This window comes from Choristoneura fumiferana, chromosome 10 (genome assembly GCF_025370935.1).
Source record: "Choristoneura fumiferana chromosome 10, NRCan_CFum_1, whole genome shotgun sequence".
Taxonomy (NCBI): Eukaryota; Metazoa; Arthropoda; class Insecta; order Lepidoptera; family Tortricidae; genus Choristoneura; species Choristoneura fumiferana.
The window spans coordinates 17,028,520-17,054,851 of record NC_133481.1 but is presented as its reverse complement, the minus strand read 5'-3'; the positions used below and the strand labels follow the sequence as shown (position 1 = coordinate 17,054,851).

At 37.1% G+C, this 26,332-nt stretch overlaps 1 pseudogene; it reads right to left on the bottom strand.

Annotated features, from left to right (window-relative positions):
• Positions 1-249: 249 nt before the first annotated feature.
• Positions 250-26,332, bottom strand: LOC141432195 (UDP-glucosyltransferase 2-like; annotated as a pseudogene).

The window sequence follows — 26,332 nt, the reverse complement described above, 5'->3', positions numbered from 1 at the left end:
CATTCATCTCTTTCTGTCATCGTCCTACACCGTGTGACAGAAAGAAGTGTTGAAAACGATCATGATTCCAAGTACCTACGTTAGTACGTACGTCGTGTTGCAGGTGTCCATGGGCGACGGTAATTGTTTACCATCAGGCGATCCGTTTGCTCGTTTTCCCCTTATACCACAAAAAAAAGCAATAAGGCCTCTGCTCGTTGTGGCCACTGGTCTTGGTCGTGACCGTCCTATTATTAGCCAAATTTGTCGTCCAACATCCTAAAGTTAATTAACATTTGTATATCATAAAAACTTAAATTCGGATGTGTCTGGCAGTATAATTCGATTTTAGCGATATTCGTTTGATAGGAACTTGTTTAAAAACTGATAGACAACTTATTTGGCTGACCGTACCTACTGATGTGGCGAGGCGACACACAAACATGCACCGATAACGTGTTACCTAAAAATTACCCGCGTCGCGTATTGCTTAACATATATTATGTATGACCTAATGTTCTATATTCGATACCGCCTGGAAGACTGCCAAGTTCAATGGATTTTCTTCTTACCACTAAAACTTAACGATCTTGGGATTAGCGTAAAAATGAAGTAGTGAATTATTAATATAACTAATATTAGTGCTGCTAATAAAGTGGCAGCGACGTCTAAAAGGGTGTATTCATGGAAGGAGAGATGCTTCGATCCTGAGTGGAGAGGAGACTGAGGCCCCCAGCGGAGCACCCGCTCCACCCAGTATACAGCCGTGTCCAACGGGTTTGTCTGCCTGTCGTGCCAAATTTTTGAAGCCCGCCGGGCACTTAGCCGCATTCTGAAAAATAGAGAAGTTGGTGTGATAAGTTTAATCAAGAAAGCGAGTCCTGTCCTGGGACTAGAGAGTGGTGGTAAATGAAAAAAAAAAACGAGTTGGTAAAACATTTTACAGATAAAAAAATATATGTTAAAAATATGTAACATTACAGGGGTCACTCACATTCGCGCAAACATTCGTACACTGGAGTTTGTACTTACGTCGAGGTCAAACCTTGTTACTTGATACTACCCTCATCTTTGAACTTGTGTAGATAAAAAAATACCAGAAGGCGTAAGTGACAAGGTACTGTGGGCTCGTAAAGTGTAAAGATATGTTTGACCTTGACTGTAAAAATAATACAAATCGAATCGAACCCAGCCTATGTTGAAATTCTTAAATTAGTACCTAGGTAATTCATTTATTATCATAACCTATTTTAAATAATAATGGAGTCGAATATGAATAGGTAATAATTTAAGACTAAAAAAAAAATAACAAAAAATGGAACCGACTACAAAACCCTTGAAAATATTTTTCTAGCACTAGGTACTAGCTCGAAGTCGGTGCCTCAGCACGAGCCAGCAGGAATCGAACAATAGTCGTCTACCTTACCTAAATACTATGCGTTTCAAACTATGCTGCCTAGTGCTAGAAAAATATTTTCAAGGGTTTTGTAGTCTGTTCCATTTTTTGTAATTTTTTTTATTTTTTTGGAGTCGGTTTTACTTTTTTGTTAATAAATTTCTTTATTTCTCACTTTTTAGTGATTCGTAGCCAAAGTACATCTCACAACGATTCCATGAAGCCCAAACACGGCTTAGTTACGTTGTTTTATAACAGAGTTCCGTTATCTACCTTCCGGCTTCAGCATCAGATCAGTTCGAAAGAATCATTAACTTAAAGCTCCTTCTTAGTCGCTTATCTAGGTATATTAATAATGATCGTTTATAGACGAGCGAGCATTACCTACTTAGCTTTGACGAGTTCCATTGGTCATCTACGGTTTTCTTCATCAGATCCAGGTTACCAAATGATACTTTCTGAACGTAAATGCTTATCTTAATGCTAAAAATGCCAAAATCGCCATAGGTGTGCCTATAAAACTTGAGGTTTGCCCTCGATTTCCCTAGGATCCCATCATCAGATCTTGACTTGGTGACAATGGGACCACCTCAGATAAGTACCCTTTCGAATAAAATAATTTTGAAAATCGGTCCACAATTGACGTGAGTAATCGGCGAACATACATTGAAATTTGTATGGCATGCATACAAATTTCAATCCTCATCGCGCCTCGTCTTGTCTCGTCTCGCCTCGCCGGTGGAAAATCACCATTAGGCTGGTAACATGGAGAAATGAACTAATAGAGTGGTAACAGTAACAGTAGTAAAGGCCGTAAAGGTGTAGGGATATCACCATTGCATCGCCAGCTGGTGTGGTGTCACTGCGGACCCTAAAGGCGATTATCATATGCGGTGTACACTGCCGTTTCGGCAAAATATTTTTCGCCAAATTTCACTTCCCAAAAAACTTATCGCAGTAGTTTCATTTCCCAAACGAATCATTAGCATTTATTTACATTTCGCATTTTATTAATTTGGTCAAATTATCATTTGGCATAATTTTATTTTGTCAAATTTTATTACGACAAACGTTTATCAAGCAAAAGTTTTCTTTTGGCTAATATTGTATTCCAAAAAAATGTATGTACAAAATGTCATTTCGCACAAACCAACTGCTACCACAAAAGTAGGTTAGATTAGGTTCCACAGAAACGAACTGCAGTGCTATCAGAAAAGTAGACGAGGTTAGACTGCGTCCCCCACGGAAACGAACTGCTGCCAGAAAAGAAGGTTAGGTTAGGTTAAAACTGCGCCCCCCGCAAAAACGAACTGCTATCAGAAAAGTAGGTTAGGTTAGGTTAGGTTAGAACTGCGCCCCCCCACAGAAACGAACTGCTCCCAGAAAAGTCGGTTATTTTGTCATGCGATATTTTGGGAAGAGTACGTTATGCCAAACTATACATTTGACTAAATAATACTTGGTAGGTAATATGATTATTGTTAACTGTAAAATTGCGATAAGTTTTTTTGGCAAATGAAGTAGCAATAGCAATTTGAGTAAGTAAAATGTTTTGGGATGTGATACTTTGGGAAAAGTTTTTTGCCCATACATTAGTAATCCTCGTATGCATGTCATAAAATTCATAACACAACAATGTCATTAAGATGTCTGACAAATTGAGTTCGACTTTAGCGACATATTTAAAATTATAGACTATTTATTTGACTGTCATCACTGACGACATGTAAAAAATTTTGGGCAAGTCACCGGGAATCAAGTTGTTACTAGACCACGCCACTGCTGTTTATGACCAATTGGAGTGCAGCAATCTCGGCATTTTATTGGCGTTTTTAGGGTTCCGGAGCCAAAAGGGCAAAAACGGAACCCTTATAGTTTCGCCATGTCTGTCTGTCTGTCTGTCCGTCCGTCCGTCCGTCCGTCTTTGCTCAGGGACTATCGATGCTAGAAATCTGTAATTTTGCACGGATATATATGTAAACTATGCCGACAAAATGGTACAATAAAAAAAAATTTTTTTTGTGGTGTTTTTTTTTTCGTCCAAACCTATAGTGTGGGGTATCGTTGGATAGGTCTTTTAAAGCCATTAGGGGTTTGCTAAGACAATTTTTCGATTCAGTGATGTGTTTGCTATATATTCAACTTTAAAGTGCAAATTTTCATTAAAATCGAGCTTCCCCCCCACCCCCCTCTAAAATCTAAACCGGTGGGTGGAAAAATTTGAAAAAATTCAGGATGGTAGAAAGTATATCAAACTTTTAAGGAAAACTATAACGGCTAAGTTTGCTTGAGAATTATTAGTAGTTTTACTCTTACATAACAGCCTAAGGTATAAAATATACCTACCTAAAGTAAAATACGAAATCCTTAGAAAAATCTTACTTAATTTTTTCGTAATGGCTACGGAACCCTATTTTGGGCGTGTCCGATACGCTCTTGGCCGGTTTTTTTATTGTCATGTGACTATTAGTAATTCTTCTATGGCCGGTGATGATTGTAACGTCAAAAGAACGAGATAGATAATTGAAGACCAAGTTAAAATGATGGGTAGTACAATATACTGTAGGTAACTCGTCATATTATAATAACAATGCGTAGGAATAATTAACAAGTAAACAAAACGTGATGGTGACTGAATATATAACATTATGTATGTTCATATAATGCCAAGTCATTTATGTAAGTCACGCATTCATCTGAAAATTGTTTAGAATCATGTTCAAGAAGGAAGTTACATGAAGGAAATTATGGCGAAGTTGTAGCGTTTGCGCATGCAAGAGATGACGTGAGCAAATCGTTGCAGGGTTCCCTCGTCACAATAACAAAAATGGAACTTGTTCTTGTTTATCTGATTATGGCCTAGCTCAGAGAATCTTAGTGCTAGCTAGACAGTATTTAGGCTATGAATTAGGGATGTTGGGTTGGTGATGCAGAATTTTTGACATCCGCGGATGCGGATGCGGATTTTACAAGTCCCAGATCCGCGAATGCGGATGTAAGATAAAAACCATGACATATTGTTTTTAGGTATTTTTAGTAATTAAAAAATCCCACTGCGTCGACGGTGCCATTGCCCGCAAAAAAATGCGCATTCGTGATTTCTATACCTACATAATTTAACCTGTCACTATTTAATCGCATTGCAATAGTAAAATTAAAACAAAGGAGGTTATTGTAAGATTTGCTGTCCATCTATTCATAACGAACTTACTTAGTTGAGTGAACGACGCGTCATTTTAGCTTAGACAAGATCTACCTACTACGTATGATATGGAGGCTGATGATTCAAGATACTTACTCAGCACTGAGCACGCTCCTCAGCCCTTCTAGAAGCGATTGTTCCGTCAGCTCCGCGTAATTAAGGACCTTGGCTAGACCAGCTGCCTCGGCCGTCGCTGCGTTCTGCGGCTGGTCGCCGAAGAAAGGCACCACCAGCATCGGCTTCCCTGCCGAAATGGCCTCCGTCATACCCAGAAGGCCTCCGTGGGCTATGAATGCTACTACCTTTCTGTGATCTGAAATAAAGTTTTCAACGGTTAGGTAAGTATTTTCAAGGGCAATACCGTCTTTACCATAAGACACCACGGGTCCCGCGCCCAGGGCCCCCAAGCTGAGGCCCCCCGAGAGGCCGATATATTCACCTATTTTCTATTTTAATCTGACATAAACATATAAAAGGAAATTTTGCTGAAATGAACTCCCGTAAGCTTGATGTCTTAATCAAACTTTTTTGATTTTTATTTGGTTGTTGATTTTAATTTTGACTTCAATTATTTGAGTTGAATTTTTGATTTTATTCTTATTTTTGTTTTAATTAAGTATCATTTTAATTTTTAACTTCAATTTTGTCTTTTTTTAAAATAATATAAATACTTATTGATTTAAATTGATTCTTTTTAATTTACTAAGTTATTCTGTGTGTTATTTTATTTATTTTCATAATGATTATGGATTCACGTAGTCTAAAATAAATGATTTTATATTATTACTAGCCAGTTGCCCGCGACTCCATCCACGTAGAATTCGTTTATTCGCTATCACGAGGGAACTTTGCCATTTTCCGGGATAAAAACTATCCTATGTCCTTAATTCCCCAGGCGGGACTCAAACTATCTGTAGGTATACCGAGTTGCTTTAAATCGGCTTACCGGTTTAGACGTGGAGTAACAAACACAGACTTACAAACTCGCATTTTTAGGGTTCCGTAGCCAAATGGCAAAAAACGGAACCCTTATGGATTCGTCATGCCTGTCTGTCTGTCCGTATTTCACAGCCACTTTTTTCCGAAATTATAACAACTATACTGTTAAAACTTGGTAACTAAGTAAATGTATTCTGTGAACCGCATTAAGATTTTCACACAAAAATAGAAAAAAAAAACTTTGGGGGTTCCCCATACTTAGAACTGAAACTCAATTTTTTTTCATTAACCCCATACGTGTGTGGTATCTATGGATAGGTCTTCAAAAATGATATTGAGGTTTCTAATATCATTTTTTTCTAAACTGAATAGTTTGCGCGAGAGACACTTACAAAGTGGTAAAATGTGTGCCCCCCCCTGTAACTTCTAAAATAAGGGAATGATAAAACTAAAAAAAATATATAATGTACATTACCATACAAACTGCCACCGAAAACTGGTTTGAACGAGATCCAGTAAGTAGTTTTTTTTAATACGTCATAAATCGTAAACCGCAAGTTCCCTTTCCTTCAATCAACTCAAATAAAAAAAAATGTGTACGGAACCCTCGGTGCGCGAGTCCGACTCGCACTTGCCCGGTTTATTAATATTAGTGGGATAAATATATTATTTCACTTCGCATCTTCTTCACCTCTCATCACTCATTCATTCTCATTTATTTAGGTACTCTCCCATGTTGCCATGAATGAATATTTCGTTCTTTCTTTTTAGGGTTTCGTAGCCAAAATGGCAAAAACGGAACCCTTATGCCTTATAGTTTCGCCATGTCTATCCGTCCGCGGCTTTGCTCATGGACTACCTATTAATGCTAGAAAGCTGTAATTTTGCATGAACATATATATGTAAACTATGCCTAATATAGGTAATATTTTTTTAGAGTACCTACCTACCATAGACGTAAAGAGGGGGTGTTTTTTTTTCTCATCCAACTTTGTAGTGTGAGGTATCGTTGCATAGGTCTTTTAAAATCATTAGGGGGTTGCTAAAACGATTTTTCGATTCAGTGATTTTTTTGTAAAATATTCAACTTTTGTGTGTGCAAATTTTCATTAAAATCGAGCGTCCCCCCCTCTGAAATCTAAATCGGTGGGTGGAAAAATTTGAAAAAATTCAGAATGGTAGTAAGTATATCAAACTTACAAGGAAAACTATAACGGTTAAGTTTTCTTGAGAATTATTAGTAATTTAAGAGGAAACAGTAGCCTAAGGTATGATATACCTAAACTTGGAATATTCCGTACAAAATACGAAATCCTTAGAAAAATCTTACTTAATTTTTTCGTAATGGCTACGGAACCCTATTTCGGGCGTGCCCGACACGCTCTTGGCCGGTTTTTTTTTCATCTGTAGCTGTGTTAGGTAGTGGTCGAACGAAGCCATATTTATACAAAACTTGGTGTGGCATACGGTGTCTATTAATCGGATAACACCCGTGTGTTCCACGTTCAATGCAGAGAGGAATTACAATAAGAGTATGGAAAGGATGCATTAGGTACTTATCCACACGCTATTATTGTCCAACGCGCGGCAGTTCGCATTCGGATTATTACTTCTTTCATTCAAACAACGGTGCAAGAATGTAATTGCAAGCACCCTGCACTCCTACAACAGTGTGGGGGGAGGCTCCAATAGAGAGATCTCTCCAGGCAGGTGTTATGCCTGGGGACCGAAGTTCTGAAGGAAGAGCGTCGGAACTTGTATATATGCAACCGCGTTGAGAAACTTCGATAGCGCGATGAAGAACATGGTCGGAGTTTCAATCGATATTTATTGTATGAATAATAAATAGTTCGCCATACTTTACGAGCGAATGATGTAAATTTCCATCACATACTTTCGAGTTACTTTATTTCGAATTTCTAAAATGTATGTACAAAAAGTAACATAATATCAAATTACATACTTATTACACATTTATTTTTCCGCATAAATCAATATTTTTGCAGGAGGTAATATCCTCCAGAATACAGCTAGAAGGTCAACAGTTTTCGTAAATGGCGCGAACCGGGGAGCCCGCGAATTCGAATTTGAAATGTCGAAATTCTGTTTAAGTAGGTATTTATTTTTTCACAAGTATGTTTCATTTCGTGCTGTACTGTTGTTGAAACTTGACAGTCTTAAAAATAAATATCAATCACCCGCAAAACTACATCAAATTAAAAGGACAATGTTAAGATGGAAATTTCCATCACCATGAAAAGAAGGGTTAATTATGAAAAGAAGCCGTGGTGGCCTAGTGGTTCGACCTATCGCCTCTCAAGCAGAGGGTCGTGGGTTCGAACCCCGGCTCGCACCTCTGAGTTTTTCGAAATTCATGTGCGGAATTACATTTGAAATTTACCACGAGCTTTGCGGTGAAGGAAACCACAAACCTGCGAAGCGATTCAATGGTGCGTGCGAAGTTCCCAATCCGCACTGGGCCCGCGTGGGAACTATGGCCCAAGCCCTCTTGTTCTGAGAGGAGGCCTGTGCCCAGCAGTGGGACGTATATAGGCTGGGATGGGAAATTATAAGGTAAAAAAAAAACAGTATGTAGGCTTAGGTAGGTTTAGGTAGTTTCAAAATTAAAGTTAAGGGGGGGGTTCGTTACTTTATAATTATTCTGGCCGGAAGGTGTGGTGTGCCGTCGTTTTTCGGTAGCGACAAAGACAAAATCCAAAAACCCCTGATTACTTTGTTTTTATTTTAGTGTCTTTTTGTTTTTTTGACTTCTTTTTGGATAATTTCGATTTTTAGCGAATCGGTTTTTACTGTAGGTGCTACCTAATGCTGTAATTTTTAATGACAAATAAATAAAATTGAATAAGCCTGAATTACAATTTTTGTTGTCCTGCTGTCTGTCTGTCCATCGCTGTCTATATAGACCGTTTTCTGAAGACTGTTGCAATATGTTAGGTACATCTGTACATCTTGACGACCAGATGGCCTAGTGGTTAGAGAACCTGACTACGAAGCTTGAGGTCCCCGGTTCGATTCCCGTGTCGGGGCAGATATTTGTATGAAAAATACGAATGTTTGTTCTCGGATCTTGGGTGTTTTCTATGTATTTAAGTATGTATCTATCTATATAATTATATTTATCCGTTGCTTAGTACCCATAACACAAGCTTTGCTAAGCTTACTTTGGGACTAGGTCAATTGGTGTGAATTGTCCCGTGATATTTATTTATTTATTTATCTGTATGCAGGTGGATTCCGCATTTCTTTTTGATCGTCGTGGCGAAGATTTTCTCAATAGTAATTTTCCGATTTTTTTTTATTCGATTTCCTATATTACAAACATACGTATGCTATTTCCTTGAAATACTACTCGTGTCTGATCTTTAAGGAAAGCCCTATGAAGAAGAATTACGATGACGTAAACGGACAGACCAAGTTCTTCATAATCTTGTCCATCAGTGCTAAACTCACGCACGGTACCGCTAACTATGATGTTATGGACGTTAGACCACTTCTCGGTATTAATTATTATTATTAGTAATTATAATCATTAACTTTATAATACGCCTTGGATATTATGTCTTCTTGACAATAGATCTGAATTTTGTATCCGTTTGTAATATTTTTTGGAATTTTATTATAAAAACGTATGCAATTTCCCAGAAACGAATTTAGATATTAACATCCAAAAATCTTCATTTTTATTACTGACTCACAATACAATACAATAACTCTTCTCAAACTCGGCAAACTCTCAAGCTCGGAAATGTATGCGTTAATGTCACGAAATGGAGACATGAAGTTTCTCATTTATGGCTCCCTACCACCTCCCTACATAACTTCTTGGCCTAGGCCATGAAGTATGTATGAAAATCCATTATTGTCCGCTGCTCTAACTTTTTAAATTTGCTTACTGACATTAAACTGACAAAGGAAAAATTACGAACAGCCAACCACCACTACTCTGTAAGCATTTGCGATACTGCGATGCGATGCGATGCGATGCGATGCGATGCGATGGATGGATGGATGGATGGATGGAAATATTTCCTCACATTGTTTGAGAAAAGCACTATACAAACCTCGGCCAGAACAGGGATTGCTGGACTCGTTTTATCCGGCTTCGTCTACGACTCGGACGTCTAGGTATCCCGAACTCGTCCATCAATCCCTTACTTTATGGCCTCTGCAGTAATGTACTATTATTGCACACCAACACATAGCAAGCAGTATAGAAAACACAGCACAGGTATATACACAGAGAATTTCTTAGGTAAGCAATAAGCGGCCTTATTGCTTCAGAATGATCTCTTCCACCTATATAGATCAAAACCCTAACCCAGTTCCAGATTGACGTAGAATAGATAGGTAGTTGGGTGAATACAAAGGAATAAATCGGAAACTAGTACATTTTCATTATTTTATTATAATGTTTAAATTAAACTATTTCTGTACAAAAAGTAATGTAATGATATAAATATCATAAATATCATGGAACACTTTGACACCAATTGACCTAGTCCCAAACTAAGCAAAGCTTGTACTATGGATACCTAGTAGGCAACGGATAAACATACTTATATAGATAAAGGCATGCTTAAATAGATATAAAACAAAGATTGTTTTTTTGGAATATTTTTGTATTTTTTATTTCAATTCCAAATTTTTACTTTTACGGTCATCCCGTAAAACCTAAATTGAAAATACAAACTGAAATATATGCACAGAAAAACCAGAAAAATATGACCATCACTGGGAATCGAACCCAGGTCCTCGGTATTCCGTACTGCGTGCTATACCGCTACACCACTGATGGTCAACGGTACAGACACGAATTTCCCCTATGCACCTCATATCTCAGCTTGTTTGTTTCTTATTTTAGCCACTTAAGCAGTGACGCTAGCAACATCTATACCGTAGCCCTCATCGAGAAACTTTTTTCGGCACTCCATTGGAACTAACGCGCGTCAACGTACCTTAAATGCATTTTTTGGTTAGATTTATATTTTTAAATTCGTAATATCTTTTGAATGGAATGTCCGATTTGAATAATTCAAAAAGTAATCTACAGGTATTGAAACCATCTTGAATATGAAACTATTTATTTGGATAAGGATTAATACAAAGGTATGGATAACATGGTCTGATTTTAGTCGGCATATCAGTCAACTTTTAAAATTAAAAAAGTAGCTGTAGTGACATAACTACAATAGTCGGACATATGGTATCGCGAAGTTTTTTGTAGATACTGATATATTCATTAATATTGCAGAACATTTTTTTGTTCTATCATCAATAGTTTCAACAGCATGCGATGAAACATGTTTTATGGCAACTTTTTTACACTTTGAGTTGAGGCACATTATTGAAGTTTTTTTAGTACGGAACCCTATTTTTTTCTGATAATAAATATAGCCTACGGCACTTTGGAATAATTTAGCATTCTAATAGTGAAAGAGTTGTTAAAATCGGTCCAGTAGATTTTATAATAGAATAGAATAGAAGACATTTATTCACATTCACAAGGACACACAAAGAGTTTTTGACTTAATTCGTAACAAACATCCAAAAATCCAAATCTTTCCTCTTTAATAATATATTATTAGTATAGATATACTTAGATAACCACGTACTGACGCCATGTGGCGTGATATGGAATGTTAGTGGAGTAAATAAGTTGTTCGGATTCTACCAAGATCACGACCTTCCCCCTCGATATGACATTATTAATTAACTTGGGTGATAGGAGACTTATCAGATATAAGCATTACCCGCGGCTTCGCCGTAAATTATTAGATCTGGCAGTTAAATTGGAATTCCAGGATTTTATTTAATTTACAAAAATTACAAAGTTCACGTTTTATGGCCGTTGTATGAGCTAGACTTAGCGGTTAATATTTTGGGATTTTACATGCACCCCGTGGGAATCTTCTTCTTCGTCGTATAGGGTAATTTTGTAACTGTTTGTAAATATTAAATGATACTTGTAACGGATAAGTCACGTCTTAAGCCGAGTTTAAGCCGACCGAACCGAGTGTGCGTGTTGCGGCAGCCGCCGAGTCGCGTGCTCCTAAGAAGAAGGGCTACGAAATAGGGAACGCTCAATTTTAATGAAAATTTGCGCTTTAAAGTTCAATATTTGGCAAAAAGATCACTAAATCGAAAAATCGTGTTAGTAACTCCGCAATGGTTTTAAGAGACCTATCCAACGATACCCCACATTGTAGGGTTATTAGAGAAAAAAAAACGCCCCCACTTATTATACTTATTTTTTTTTGTTTTTTTACTTTACTACTTTGTCGGCGTGATTGATATGAGCTTAGCCGCGGACGGACAGACAGACAAACCGACAGACATGGCGAAACTATAGGGTTCCTAGTTGACTACGGAACCCTACAAGTAGCCTATGTGTTCCTTTAGAAATCTAGCTATCTACATACCAAATGTTAAGTATTCAAATCCGTCAAGCCGTTTTGATTTGGATGACACACACACGTAACACACTGGGTCCGTGCGGAACTACGATCCCAGCCCATTCTAATGAGGGCTATCGTTTTTTGTCTTTCTAGATGGCGCCACTTTTGCGTGAGGTTTTAAAGTGTGGCTTTCAGTCTGTTATTAGGTACGGGCGTGAAAACAAAGTTTAGATTAAAATCATATTTAATACACCTTAAAACCGTACCATAAAAATATCGAGCAACCACAGTGTTGCGTAGTCCCGTTTTGTTCGGAAAAAAAGGGAGGACAAAAGTTTCCGAAAGGCAAAGCTGTCTCAAAACACAGACGTTCATTGCCCCGTAACGCATAATTGCCATAATTAATTTCAGGTAATGCAAAATATTCACAAAATTATTCTAATTATAAATAAACCCGCGTAGCTCACCCAAAAACTATGAGATTTGACATTTCGGAGACCTCACGCTACACAAGCGCCTCTAGTGAACAACTCTAGTAACAGCTGAATTGAAATGTAGCGATTTTTAAAAATTCCTGTGGGAATTTCCGAAAATTAAATCGTACCTAGTTTTCATTGACGTTATTTCGTGATTTTATCCCTATTCCGTGGGAATATCGAAATAAAAAGTAGATAGCCTGTGTTTTATTCCAGATGTCCAGCTATCTACATACTTTTCATCCAAATCAGCCCAGCAGTTCCAGCGTGAAGGAGTAACAAACATTATCACTCGCTCACTCACTCACTCACAAACTTTCGTATTTATAATACTTACCTATAAGTGGGAAGTAGGATATAATATAACCCAAGATGGTGAATGTAACGTAAGAAGTGTTAGCAAAGCCTCTCCGGGCTGAAAAGCGAAACATTTGACGAGTCGGTAGGTACTTATTTAGAAACTACTGCTTACCCGCGGCTTCGCACGCGTAAACTATCCGAGCTGGTAGTTACAATTGAAATTCCGGGATTTTACGAAATTCCCCTGGGAAATCCCAAAATTTATATCGTGGATCTAAATGAGGTTGTGTTAAGAACAACTGCACAAATTTTCATGACTCTAAACCCAGCGGTTGAAATTTCAAGATTTTATCCCTATCCCGTGGGAATATCGGGATAAATAGACTGCTAAAATCATTACTCTTCATTTGGCTTTGCCGTAGTCGAGTATAAAGTGGCCTATGTGTTATTCCAGATATCCAGCTCTCTTAAGCGATAAGGCCGCCTATTGCTTACCTTGTAATTTTCTCTGTGTACCTGTTTTTCTGTATCGCTTACTGTTTCTGGCGTACAATAAAGAGTATTTGTATTTTATTGTATTGTACGTACCAAATTTCATCCAAATGCCGTTTAGCGTGAAGGAGTAACAAACATACACACACACAAACAAAAAATTTCGCATTTATAACATCAGTAGGAAGTAGGAAAGTAGGAATTAGTAGGATGATACATATTTTCAACGGTATGTCGACCGTACATAAGCTTACTTAGTGTCAATAATGTCTAATGTACTAATTAATCCGCGAATCGAAGCAACTGGAGGTTTACGAGGGAGGCGTATGTCCACAGATATAGATTACACTAGATAACGCAAACACCTCAATCTGTATGAAAACCAACCGTGTAACTTTTTTATATCTACTGTGACGTCTCAAGAGCGAATTAGCGATGTGAACTACCCGATGTCCGCGCAAAATCGATTCAAATGCGCCGCCCGCCCGCGCCGTGAGGCTCGAGTCATGATTAGTCAGTGAAAGGTCAGTCTTTGTATGGGGCCAACCCCGACGTTTGGTCGGCGTTCGGACACGCGAAGTAGATGCATTTGCGTAATCTAGTGTAATCTATATCTGTGCCTATGTCCAACAGTGGACGTCCTACGGCTGACATGATGATGATGATGAACCGATGAACCATTAAAACCTGTTACTTACTTAGCAATTCCAGCTGAGGTATCCACCGTACTCTCATAATATTGCCAATGATGGTGCCATCCTCGCCACTATCCTCGTACTTCCATATCACCCTTTGCTTCAGCTTGGAGAGAGCGGTGACGATGATCTCTTCCCTGTACTTTGGTATGGATGCCGTCTTGATGAGGGACCCAAAGCTGAAGAGCACGACGCCTTCGGCAGACTCGTTCAGGAACTTCTCGATATGCTGAAATGAAAAGCAGCTGTTAAAGTAAAGTGAAAATCTTTATATTTGTTACTTGAATCAATTAAAGAACGTGACTATGAAGCTTGAGGTCTTGGGTTCGATCCCCGGTTGGGGCAGATATTTGTGTGAATAATACCTACGAGTACGAATATTTGTTCTCGGGTCTCGGATGTTTAATATGTATTTAAGTATGTATAAAATTTATCTATTTAAGTACTAGTATGTTAATCCGTTGCCTAGTACCCATAGCACAAGCTTTGCTTAGTTTGAGGCTACGTTAATTGGTATCAATTGTCCCAGGATTATTTATTTAATACATTGAGAAAACCATCAAAGTTAAAGCTGCACTCCAGGAATCGGATCTAGCTTGTCAACATACCTTGTTGTGTGCTTGTATAGCAATGGGGTATACAGCGTAATTTTCCATTGTATTCTTTATAATAAGGTAATCATCGTAATTTTGCAAATAATTCGTCGCTTAGCGCCATCTATGCGCTAGTTTGTACGACATAGCTCATAGAGCATGTAATGCTCACGTGCTCTGTGATGGTCCCAAAAAGGACGACCAGCGCCGCCTGCAAGGCAAAGGCAGCATTATGCTAATTTGGGTCCATTTTGTGAACGTATAAGATACGTATTTTTATCTGTCTATTTTTATTTTTTGTAATGTCACGAATAATGTCTTACTTTCTCACAAGAAACGAGAGGTAGCGCTGATCTCAATAGGCAGTGATCTATCTATTGAAAATAGCGCCATCTCTTGTTTCTTGTGAACAAAATGTATTAGTAACGGGAAAACAGTAAAAATACTTAGATTAAAAAAAACTAAATTTGGAGCGAGAGAGAGATAGAGAGAGAGAGAGATTTTTTTATACGCATATTCGATACTTACACAGAAAAACACATTATGAGGAAGTAATAAAATAAATAATATAAAAAAACAGTCAGCATGATGTTGGGTCAAACCGCAATGCTGTTTTCCAGTGCACATACGACACATACGACATACCTACCTATTTCTGAATTGATAATATCATTGGTCCCTGTAGTACCAATGAAGCAAGGTAGTCCTATTGTTTTAAAAAGGTTGGGAACCATTGGTCTAGAGGGCGATAACCTTTAAATACATTCATTAGTTTCATTACTTACAAACCAATTGCGCTACCTTAGGCCAATTAAGTCAAGTATGTAACTTATGTAAATAGAATACCTACCGGTATCATTGTCCATTGGTTTAGAATATAATTTGGTTGTTTTACGTAAGTAGAGCATTTTACTCTACTTTAAAGACCTGTCGTAATTTCAATCATTGATATGAATCGATTTTCGATCGATTCGAAATTGATGAAACGCGCATCGGCCCGTTTCCGTAGAAATTAAAAAGCTAGTATAAATAAGGCTCGCGTAATTGTTAAAAGTTATAATGTACTGTTTGTCATAATCATAATGTATAGTTTGTCATACTATTTTTCTTTGAATCCATTAATTGTTCAGAATTTTTATAAAACAAACTAAAGCCTAACCTATAGAGTTGTACGTTGTACCTATATACCATTTAAAAAATCTGAAATATTTACGGTTTTGGCGGGAAAAACTTTGACTATCAAAAATTAAGTACATTTATAATTTTCATAAATTATGCAACTAGCAAGCCAAGTTAAGTTTGTACTTCGCACTTAAAAAGAACGTTCAAAAATTTAAAGTTCAACAAATAGGAGACGAAAATTCAGGACGACATACGCGTAAGACGCGTATCAGCGACAAAGAATGCTAAAATTTTCGTCTCTTTATTTGTTGAATTTTAAATTTTTGAACTGTTCTTAAACTTAGCTTGGTCGTGTTATAGATACGCATCCCATGAAGCCACTTCGCATTTTAAGACACCCAGAAATGGGTCTGTCTTATTCTTATACTAAAACAAAACCGGGCATGGCACGGCAATTGCTATATAGTAATTATAAGTAGGTAGGTAGGAAGGTACTCAGACGTTCGATGCTAAGTATTTTATGTTATGTATGAGCATGACCCTAATACGAGTAATGACCGACTTAATTAAGTATAATATTGATTGTTGCTTTTATTGAAGTGCATCCTATCAGCAAGATACTTCTCAACTATAAATATAACTACTTGTCCTGGTGCGCTCTGTGTATGTGGATAGTACACGATCAATACGTAATTCGTTTGCGGCACAAATGAATATAATGACATAAACTAAACAACGATATAAAAACTAACTCACGCTTCTCCTGTGCCCTTAGTGTAAGTTTTCGGTTACAAAATGGGTCTATATTGACTCCCATAACGTTAAACTTTCGATTTGGTTTATCCATACCAACTTTCGATTTGGTTTATCCATACAGTTGTTGTGTCATAGTCGTTGCTCGTCATATTATCTTTGGTCATATTATTTAAATATTATTTAAATGTTATGATAGAGAGATATTTGAGACTGACATTAATTTGGCATTAAGTAAAATAATTGAATGGATGGACATGAATAATTTAAAAATTAATATAACTAAAACTAAGGCAATACAATTTAAAACATATAGAAGTCAAAAACTTACGTTAAATTTAACTTACGACAATAATAAAATAGATATTGTTGATTCCACGACTTTTCTGGGAATAACGCTTGATGAAAATTGTAACTGGAAAAATCATGTTGATGTTCTGTGCACGAGAATAAATCGCTTTGTGTTTGCACTTTACCGTTTGAGAAAGATTTCTTCTTTGCAGACAGCGCTTAACGCTTATCATGGCTATGTCTCATCCGTTTTGCGTTACGGTATCATAATCTGGGGCAACTCAGTCGAAATCAACAGACTGTTCATAGCGCAAAAAAAATGCATAAGGGCGTTGTGTGGCATTGGCAGAAGGGAATCTTGTAGGCCAATGTTTAAAAAGCTTAAAATTCTTCCTCTTCCATGCATTTATATTGCTGAGATGTCACTTTTTGTAAAAAATAATATTGAACACTTTACTAGAGTATCAGATGTCAATCCCCAAGCTAGGAGCAATCGAAGAAATAAACTACTAGTTACAAGAAATAGACTGGCTCTTTGCCGCAACAACGTGTACAGCATGGCGATCAAAATTTTTAATAAACTACCGCCTGCCTTATTAGAGTTGCCAATGCGAAAATTTAAATCATTTTTATTAAATTGGCTTATGGCTTACAATTTTTATAGCCTCAATGAGTTTTTAATTTAAGGGAATAGTTTTGATTACATACGACATTTATTTTATTTTAATTCTATTGTGACAATTCTTATGATATTGATTTTGATTTATAATGATAATTTTGTTTTCGATTGTGTATGACATTTTGCAGTTTTGATATTTGATCTTAATTAATTTTGTAACCTAGATTTAAGTCAAATTTTTGCATGCCTACTGTTAGAGGGCAGCTAGCACTATTGACACTTTTATAAGTTAATACCTTATAAGAAATTCCAACATCGTATTTATCCACATAGTGCTAAAGCAAATAAATAAATATTTCATTTCATTTCATTTCATTTCATTTCATAATTTCAATAGTCATAATTTTCTTTCGCCCCCTTTCATTAAGTCATAACAATTGAATTTCATACCGTTATTGGTCATAACATTTAATGTGGTAATTGTATTGAAAGGTTGAAATTCAAGCTGGTACTTTTTGTAAGGGGTCACCTAACCTAACCTACTTTTCTAGCAGCTTTTTTTTGTAAGGGGTCGCAGTTCTAACCTAACATAACCTACTTTTCTGTCAGCTGGTACTTTTTGTAAGGGGTCACAATTCTAACCTAACCTAACCTACTTTTCAGGCAAATATTTTTTTTAAGGGTCGCAGTCCTAACCTAACCTGCTTTTTTGTCATCTGGTCCTGGTCGTTCTAACTTTCTAATGTTTTAATGTATGACATGTATTATTGCTGAATTTTAAAATTAAGTATTCCTTTAAAACATTAGAGAATAAAATGGTATGAATAATAATAATTGTTGACATGAAAAGTCTTGTCTATCGGTAGAATATAATAAGTCAATGATCCTGAGTGACTGAATGTGCTGTAAGATCCTTGAACATTCCTCTCATTTCTGCCATGAACTCGGAGAGTTCACTGTCACGCTTGCTTGCTTGTTATCAATCAAATAACTCAAAATAAATCAATAAAACTTAATATTTATAATTATTTTAGCAATGCATGAAAAATAAAAGGTACGTGAACAACGTTTCCACTGTTGTAATTTTATATCCTCTCAATCGAAGTGAAAAGCAGTGTAAAGTGTCCATCCACCCTCACCGTAACTACCGGCTCGGGTGGCTATATGAACGTCTCGGGTAAAATGGCTCGTTTTATGCTCTTGTTACTTTAGCATAGCAAAGTCGGGTGATGTAATTTCGAAAATCGGTAACCGTTAGCGGAACGAAACACCAAATTAAACTCAGGGCGCGTTGAAAATATCTTTGATCTGCTGCCAAGGCGGGCTTGACTCGTAAAAGTGTCTCCTAGTGATGTAACAATTTTATTTTCCGTCAACCGCAGCAGCTGGAATTGAGATAATGTTAGATACATGGTTCAAGTTCAATACCGACCGTTGACTCGACCAGATATAAACATTGAGCAAAGAATTATTGTGGCTTTTGTGGTTTAGGAAAACATCTCTTCTGCCTAATGCCGGCAACCCATGATTTTAGGGCATCAGGGATTAGGATTTCCTAAAACGTTTTCCAGGGATTGCTTGGGAATGTTCTTTGACACGATCCTGATGATTTATTTGTGTATAAAAAAATTACGACATTATAGTTAATTGAGCCTGATGCGCTAAAATTCTTCGCCGATAGGGTAGAATAACAATTACGATCCTTGTAAATATAAAATTTGGCGTGGAAATGTATGAATATAAAAAAAATATAAAAATAAAAATAACCCCAGTAGGCCTGCTTTTTATTTAAAGTTTTTTTTGGGAGTTTTTATTTAATAATCACCTTCGATACTGTCTTATAAATGTGGCTGCTGCTAGATGAATGTAAATATGATGATATGAATAAAGCATCTGCCGTATTGTCGGTATCCACATGGCACATACTGTATGTGTGAATGAACTTTGATAAGGTCTGTCACTTCGCTTTGAATGCAGGAAAAATGTTAGGTATAATACTTTAAAAAAAAAAGTGTCCGATTTTGTAGAATTGTTGCAATATAAATTGTTGAAAATAGGTAGGTATCTACGCTTTACGGATTACCTTACTAGGTACTTATAGTTGTCGATAAACTATTTTTTTCTAGTTTTGAGTCATAATTTCGTTACGTCATGAAAGAGTTTTGGAATCTAATGGAATGCAGTGTTTCTAGTTTCTTAATGCCTTTGACAGTTGCCGCATTTCGAATAAATATGAATGAAAACGTATATTATTGCGAATGAGAGCAAGTAATTTCAACAGAGTGATGCTCGATGCAGCTGTTGCACTTGCTGCACTGTAGGTATAATGTATAGTTCATGTGTAGGTACCTACGGAGGTTACATCATTGCGCCGAGTCTACATTGCACTGGTTCGACTTGAAGTGCTCCATCACGGGGCGGCCAGTGGGGTCGCGGTATCACGTCACGTCCCCGTGGCGTACCTACCATAATGGCAACGAGGGACGTGTGGTTTTTAGTGGGCAACCCCGTCGAAGGCAACCCCTACATAACTACCCTCTATTTTCCCGAATAGGGCTGGATGCACAACGCTAATTTATTACACCATAAAAAAAGGTTACTTAATTTAATCACATTCCTAAAAAATAGTTTTTCATAAATATAACGGCATTCGGAACTTTGATTTATTGACAGTCAATGTTTTTATCAATTGGTATCTAAATAAAGGGTATTTAAGTGGTAATAATGAAATAATACTTAATTTAGATAGGTATTTATCCATTAAAGTATTTCGCTAAAGATCGTGGCGCGTGTTTCTAAATAAAATAATAAGTATCATATTATTATAGCTACGTAGATGTAGTATCGTTATTTAGGTGATGGATTAATAATTAGCAATTCTATTAAGTAATTTACGATATGAATTTGACACCATTAGATGTATTTAGCTAGGGTTGCCAACATTTTCCCATGACTTGTCCTGCTATTTGAGGTATCCTGCCTGGATAATTTTTTAAAAGAGCACTGGGTTTTTAAATGCCTCAACCTATGTTTAAAATCTTAAATGGGTAATTTTTGTTTTTATTCTAAATATTAGTTGACAACTACTATTCTTTTACTGTCAGAGCGTTTACACACTACATCCGATGCGAGCTCTATTCGAATCCGTGAAAATACAGTCCGTACCTTGTCGTAGAATTATTTTTGTACATGTATTTTACGCACTAGAACGGAGGGAAATCTCTATCTCCGGAACGTATTTTCGCGGATATCGGATCGGACGTAGTGCAAATCCGCTCTGGGAGGCTACTACGGACTTTAAAAATCGAAGTTTGTATCGTACCGTTCCTCTCTCTCCCGTAATAAATAATATTAGCGTCAGCGGGACGGCAAGATACGAAATTCGAATTTTGCACTTTGTAGCATAGGGCCTGACTTAATAGTTTTATAATGAAGTCCAGCTGGGCTACTCCGAAACTCGAAACTCGAATTTCGTGTCGTGCGGTCCCTCTGACACTTACACTGTTTGATACGAGAGCGAGAGGGACCGCACGACACGAACTTCGAGTTTCGAGTTTCGGAGTAGCCCTGCAGGATTTTTCCTTGTAATCCTAGTTTTTTTTAATTAAGATGAGGGTTGCCAACCCTAATTTTGCGCTATGTGATGTGCCTTTATCAAACCATGTCAATTACGCACACGCGATAAATGAAACCGAGATGAGTAGTATGTATGATATTAGCGGTTATTGGGAGTGTGGAAAATCCAGAAGAATAAAATATATACTAAATGTGTGGGAATTTATTAAAATATTGTTTCCACAGCTAGGCCTGTACATGTACCCCCTCTCAGAATGAGAGCGGCTTTGGCTGTTATTGTTGGGAACTTCGCATACACTATTGAATTTCTTCGCAGGCGTTCAGGTTTCGTCACAATCGATTTCTCGGACGAAAATTGTTGGCAAAACTAGCTGTCGCCCGCGATTTCTTCTGCGAAAGGCCAAGTATTATTTCAAACCGCTAGGATACTACGGCTTTTTATATTTATATTTTTTATTTTTAAAAATATGGGTGTTATTATAAGTTTGACCGCTATGTGTATCTGTCTGTCTATCTGTGGAACCGTAGCTCTTAAACAGGTGGAACGATTTGAATGAGTTTTTTATTTGAAAGCAGGTTTTCTAGCGATAGTTCTTAGACATGTTTCATCAAAATCGGTTCAGCCGTTTGGAGATATTGAACTTTGAAGTGACAAAGTCGGGGGTTTTCCAAGGTTTTGTTGGTAAGGTTATATAATATTATATTGCTTTCAGTATTGTGAAAAGAATGACGTTAGAAATAAAAAAAGACATCTTAAAAGGCCGGTAGGTAACGGACCAATGACTCTCCTTGAGTAGTTGGTTTGGTACCTACTCATGAGCGGTGGTGATCATTTCCCATCTCACGGCACTGCGGTGCAATGAAAACGAATCTTAGTTTTTTTACCCGACTGCGAAGAAGGAGGGTTATGTGTTTAACCCGTATGTATGTATGTTTATTCCTATGTCCTCTCGTAACTATTCAACGGCTGAACCGATTTTGATAAATGATACGTCATTGGATTCGTCTTAATGAAGCAAGTGAGACTGGGTACATGAAATTCTCAAAAAAATAAAATGTCTGATTGTTTGGCGTCAAATTGTCTTTAATTTTTTTTTTATTACAACCTATCGTGTAGGGTATTAAAATGAAGGGATTTAAAAACAGATTACAAAAATATACACAAGTCATGTGTTTTTATTTACTTATTGTTTTCACATAAATAACAAAAAGATGAAATAAAACAATGAATTAAAAAAATAAAAACCCGACTGCGTTAAAAATACTAAAAGAAAACAATACATGGACGGACATAGTGGTTAGATAGAACTAAACTTCAACAGTCGGGACCCATTCAAATCGCGACCAGCTCAAATTTGTTTTAAATGCCGTCGGGTTTTTATTTTTTAAATGTATTGTTTTATTTTAACGGATTCACCGCTTGCTTGCAAAATTAGAACGTGCCAAAGTAGACTACGAGGTAAGTACCGCAATAACCGTTCAACTTGAATGAATACGGGGCAAGCCTTTTTGCATTGTGATCATTTCTTCTGTTTTTACTACTGCGGCATCTCCGGCCATAAGTGCATCCCGTTTACACACGCTTGGTTAGAAAGGGATATGAAAAAAGAATAGATCTCTAGGGGTCGATTATTAAATACCAAATTTGAAATTGTCACACGAAAATTGTACTTATTAATTTTTTTATTGCAAAATGCACTATCGATAATTACAAGCTTTTGTAAAAAATTACTTGAATGGTTATTTTCTCTCACTCAGTTTTTTTTCACATTCAAATGGTATTTAACACACACATTTAATGGTAGACAACACACACACACACACACACACACACAACACCTAACATCTGATAATGATAAGCATGGTTGATGAGCATGAGCTCTGGTTGAGTTTGAAACGCGTCAGTGTAGTGCTGGTTTTAGATAGGTTTGTGTGATTTGTGTGTGTTCTTACAGTGTGGATGTGGAGAAACTGCATGAACAAGCATATTTTGCATAAACTTAGCTATCATATAAGGTCGCGGGTGAGCAAAGAAATTCTTTTAGTTCATTGATATGGACCTTATTCAATAAATAATTTAAGGTAAACTTTAGGAGGATTTTATTAACGTAATATAATGAATGAATACAAAACATATTTAGTTCAATGTTTTATTAGGTTAATCTTTGTAAATAAAACAGTCGGGTAAGTTACACTATTTAAAATCATTACCCATAATTTTTGGGTAGTCGGGTAAAACGTAGCCTATATGTTAATCCAGGGTGTCAGCTATGTACTTCCATCCATACTAAATTTCATCAAAATCTGTCCGCCGGTCTTCAGTTATAAACGGTGTAAGGTGTAACTAACCCGACTTTGTTTTATTTAGATTGTTTTATCTAGGTTATCGCGCGGTGGCGACCTCTACCGGAATAAAAGGTATCCTATGTTGATCCTTGGGGTTCAAACTACCTATATACCAAATTTCATCAAAATCGGTTCGTCGGTAACAGACAGACAGAGTTACTTTCGTATTTATAATATTAGTAGGTAAGTATAGGTATAGAAGAGATGAGTACGTACAGTCAGCATCAAAAGTAGCTATAGCTAATGTATAGATACACTTTCGTACTTTGCCGTTTTACAGCCACGTACTAAACGCCATGCAAGATTTTCAATGTGGCAATGCGACAGAGTAAAAGGAGGTTTTCAGAAAAAAAGTGTACCCGTTTTGCCTTTTCCATAAGTACTAAATTTATTAGTCAGTTTTGTGATAGTCCATACAACATGTATGGTTAACTGCGTCACAAAACTGACAATTAAAAGTGGTCACTTTTTTATTGCTTATTGCTCGTGCTCGTGATTCTGAGTAGAAATAACACAAAATGTGTTTAGGTTTAAAAAAAGTACAAGGTACACTTTGGTAGGTACGTACACTTTTTTCTGAACATGCCCAAAAGTGATACGATACTTTTGATGCTGACTGTACAATATGTAGATTAACATACGGTTAATAACAAAGTAAAATACACTAATATAGGTACAGAGTCAAAGTCAAAATATCTTTATTCAATTTAGGCTATAACAAGCACTTATGAATGTCAAAAAAAATCTACCACCGGTTCGCAAAAACCTCTGATGAGAAGAATCCGGCAAGAAACTCAACGAGGTCCAGAAATTAGATATTGTAAAATAAAAGATTTTAAAATAGTAAATAGGTAATAACAATTATAACAACAATTGCTATACCCTACCAGGGTTCATGTTAACTTAAAGAGCTTATGTTACATGTATTGTATGTAATAAATAAATAGCAAAAAATAAAAAAACCCTGGAACGCAGACTCAGTTTCGGCCGACTGCTAAATAGTTATTTAAGCATTAAAATAAAAACATAACCCTGCTTCGGGCAGTCGGGTAAAAACAAGCTTATGTACGTGTCCGTATGCACAATACGTATAGGATTGACTAGGTACAGAAATGAAATGAATACATGTTTTCAATTTCCCTGCCTAGCCTTTGCCTATTGCATGTTTTCAATTGATAAGAAATTTAGGTATTTTATGGTAGTTATGTGTTAGTATTATGGAAAGAATGGCTTTAGTACGAATTATTGTATTTCTAAACCTGGGAACCTTGAAATCACATTAAACGTATTTTCTTAACGTCGCGACCTCCTGGGCGGCCGTAAAGCCTCCATGGGGTGTCGCAAAATTTAAGCAATAATTAAAAAAAAAAGACCTAACGCCATTCATATATTAACATAAATCGTCAAAAACTCAATGAGCCTTACTGATACTAGACTTATAAATAATAAATCGAGGATCGCAACGGGTCGAGAAATAATTTCACATATTCGTACTTTACTATAAGAAGGTCGCGTCATAAAAAAGGTTGAAAAACACTGTTCTATATATTTTTTATATTTATACTGAATGAATGAATGAATATTTCTAATAATATATTATTTCCCAAACATGCTCGGAAATGTATGTCACGAAATGGAGAGATGAAGTTTCTCATTTATGGCTCCCTACATAGCTTCTTGGCCTAGGCCATGAAGTATGTATGAAAATCCATTATTGTCCGCTGGATGGATGGATGGATGGATGAAATATTTCCTCACATCGTTAGAGAACAGCACTATACCTACAAACCTCGACCAGAACAGGGATTGCTGGACTCGTTTTATATATCCCGTCTACCCCGAACTCGTTCATCAATCCCTTACTTCATGGCCTCTGCAGTAATGTACTATTTTTTGAACTTATAATATATTATGTAAGTAGGTATTGTAGTCATACTAAAGCAGCGCAACGAATGAGTCTAATTTGGCAGAGTACCTATACCTAGCAGAACTTTTACTATGTTGTTGTTGTTACTTAGGCTTTAGGTGTAATTTTGGTCATTTTTGCCTTAGTAGAATTAAGTTAAGACTTACCGGTGGTATAGTTTTCCTATTCGGATCCAGATGCATACCGCCAACTTCCACTACCCCAGGTAACAGTGGCTTGACTCCGTTCAACGCGAAGAATGTGTTCAGCAGAAAACAAAACGTATTCCTCGCCAAATCCGATAAGTCTGTGATTTTTCTACCAAAATGCTTTTCCAACACTTCCTGCTCTTTCAACTGAATGTCGTATCTGTACCACCATTTAAAGTACAGCTGGACGAAGGTATTCTCCAATCGTTCCACAAATGTCATTCTATCAAGTAAATTTGTGCTTAGAGTAGCTACATACGAAGGGTTATCAGAAACGCCAACGCGTTCTGGTGACCAGGGCATCATACCACTCGACAGAAGGGCAACAGTAGGCGCGTTTATACCGTAAACATGGACCAAACCCAGCATGCAGTCACTGTTAAAGTTCTCAACTAAAACGAGGTCATAATCCTTCTTCAAAGCTTCAGTTAATGCTGGCCAGTTGACGAGTTTCGACAAACATTCAGAGCCATGTCAGCTAACGGGTAGAATTCACGCACTTGCTTCAAAATTCGCTCCACACCAAAGTACCCAATCAAGGGACGCGGTTGTTCATAGAATCCCAAATCCATGGTTTCTACTCCTATATTCGCTATGCCCTCTAGGCTTACATCAGTGTAATTAGCTGGTGGGTTCTTGAGTGGGAAAAATGATACGGTTGTGACGTGATGTCCGCGCTCCGCTAGTCTGCGCAGGAGCGGTTCGAAGACCATTTGGTGGCTCTTGCCCGTGTGTGGGAATAGGCCGAGAATGCGTGCGGAGTGCACATAGTGAGAAACTGAGAACGCGACGGTGAGGAAAGCGAGTGCGCGCATCGCGGACTGCACCGTTACGCGTCGAGGGAAGTACTGAACTGACGGTTACTCGGTTAGTTGTGAGGCGACCCTTGTGCGACCGACTGGGGCGCTATTTTCAGCTTTGCTGACGTCCGATAGGGTAATGTCCATTCCATTAACTGAATTACACTTGAAAGAAAGGGCTTCCGTTAGCGCGTATCGCGCAATTGTTTCTCGGAGGCTTAA